Below are 2,441 nucleotides of genomic sequence, written 5' to 3'. Positions count from 1 at the left end.
CAGTGATATTTTGAGTGCCTTCCAATCTGATGGACTCATCTTCTGGCACTACATCTGACAATGCTTCAGTGCCATTCATAGTGTTTTCCAGTAATAGACAGTGTTATACTGCTATTTATAAGGTTTTCACTGGCCAATTCTTTGAGAACTGGATGGCCCCTTCCTCCTCCTGAATCTGTTTTAGTCTGAAAGCTCCATTGAAACCTGTCCACCATGGGTGACCCTGCTGGTATTTGAAATACTGGTGGCATAGCCTCCAGTCTCACAGCAACATGCAAGCTACCACAGTATAACATATTGACAGATGACTGGTGGCTGGTGAGACTCATCAATGGAAAAAGAGAGAAAGCACTAGGCTGGGTTGGTTAGATTAGTGTGGTACTTCTGCAGACTTCCTTATCCCCTTATGACCTAGAAGGGACTTAGATTTTGCACCCCAAGGAGAGCCCTTGCCATTGAGAAGTGGTCTGTATGCCTATGATTTCCACTTGATCTCACTTCTTCTGGAAGCTCTTCTACCTTTTCTGGAAAGCATTTCTAATGAAATTTCACATTTGCCATAAATAGTGTTTGTTTTCAGTTTCTAATCCTCCTTTTCCCTTTTGGATCAATTAGAAAAAGAAGGGGGAATGTCTGGGTTGTATTGGAACACAAGCAGAAAGTGGTTAGTGGTAGCAATGGAAAAGGAAGCATCAGGTACCTGGAACCTGTGGGAGCAAGAATGCAGACCTAGGAACACAAAATTTCCCTTTAGGGGACCTCAGCAGCATTCAGCCACGAGATCACAAGATCTGTAGCCCTGGGAGAGGCACCTGACATTTATAGGACCACAAAGCTGAAAAGTGACTGCCAGATTTCTAAAAGACTTTAAACAGGATTCAATTAAAATGGTGCTTCTGATTTTTCAAAAGAAGATTAATCTGGAATACTCTGCTCATATGTCATTCTAGCAAATGAAAGTATCTAATGATTAATACACTGTTTTTTTTAAAAAAAAATAATAAAACTTTTATATAACACAAAAACAGAAACAGTTCTGACATATTTTCTGAGGTTGAGGCTACACAGATAAAGCGCAATGATGCTTCAGACAATGGATTTGAAGAGGAGGTTAAAAGAAGTTTGGGGCTGTAAGCAACGCTCACAGAGACTGAGCCAGCTTCTGAAAAAAACGTGGTGTAAAGAGATTTGGCTTTTCTTTTCCCCAGGGACTCTAACAGATCTCTGACACCTGGATTTCCAAGCTTAGAATATGACTCAGTGCATTCTGAGATAGGTAAGTTTCATAACAAAAAGGACAGAGCCATACAGTATGGCATAGTTATGTGAGCCCCCATGTGTCAGTGTCAGAAGATTATTTGGGGAGACATATTCTGAAGAGTTGAGGACTTTATCAAAGAGCCATATTAGCTCCTCAGCCACAGGCACCTCTGTCATCTGGGCATCCACCCATCGCTGAAAACACCTTTGGTTCCAAAGTGACTGCTCAGTCAGATGAAATCATCAGCCCACAGAAAAGATTTGTGCATCATGGCTGAAGCTCACACATGTGTCGTGTCAGTGGAATTACACTGTAAATCACAGCCACAAAATGACTTGGTGGAGCGTTTTTCTTCTTCCAGATGATGATACTAAATATACAACAAAAAAGAAAAAAGTAACTCATAATTACCTAAGGGAAGTAATGGAGGAAATAACACATGGTTAAATAAAAAGCCCAAAATATTTTCAGAAAGCATTTAGGCACATAGTTTCAGAAAGCTCTTTTCTATTCCTTACATAAATGAAGGACTGATACTAAGGGCATACAAACCATCCCCTAACCAAGTCCACTCTGCCTTTTCTTCTTGAACCTTCTGGTGGTTTCACACTGCTCTGTCCCATCACTGGCAACTGATACATAAACTCATTCACACTAGGGTGAGAATGACACAGGGCCACTTCAGAGCTACTCTAACCAAGCTCTCCTACTCAGACACTTTGGGACAGGGAAGCACAGAGCTGAGCAGAGATGGCTTTCTTGGTTCTCCTTAACAGGTGCTCACCTCCTCCTGCAGTCAACCCTGATCAAAACAAAACAAAGAACCAAATATTTTGCCATCAACTCAATTCCGATTCATGATGACCTCATGCATGTCAGAGCAGAACTGTGCTCCATGGTGTTTCCAACAGCTGATTCTTTGGAAGTAGATACCAGGACCTTTTTAAGAAGCAGCTCTGGGTGAGCTTTAACCATCCACCTTTTAGTTAGTAGTCAAGTGCCTAACTATTAAAGGCACTACTAAATGTTAATCACTTAAACACTTATCAATTGGTCCAAGTCAGGTATATATTTAAATAATAGTTGTGACTTATATTTTTATGATGCAAGACCCAAAGGAAAAGTTTAAAAGCTTCTGAACTTTCTCAATGAATTTTAAGATATTTATATATCTTAAGAT

The 2,441-nt window shown here is 40.4% G+C and overlaps 1 pseudogene; it reads left to right on the top strand.

Annotated features, from left to right (window-relative positions):
- Window positions 1-1,078: 1,078 nt before the first annotated feature.
- Window positions 1,079-2,441, top strand: part of LOC103201135 — a 22,150-nt pseudogene continuing 20,787 nt past the window's right edge.

Source organism: Orycteropus afer, unplaced genomic scaffold (genome assembly GCF_000298275.1).
Source record: "Orycteropus afer afer isolate SDZICR_OR568_19922 unplaced genomic scaffold, OryAfe1.0 scaffold00142, whole genome shotgun sequence".
NCBI lineage: Eukaryota > Metazoa > Chordata > Mammalia > Tubulidentata > Orycteropodidae > Orycteropus > Orycteropus afer.
The sequence above is the reverse complement of the archived record's forward strand: the minus strand, read 5'-3'. Positions and strand labels throughout refer to the sequence as shown.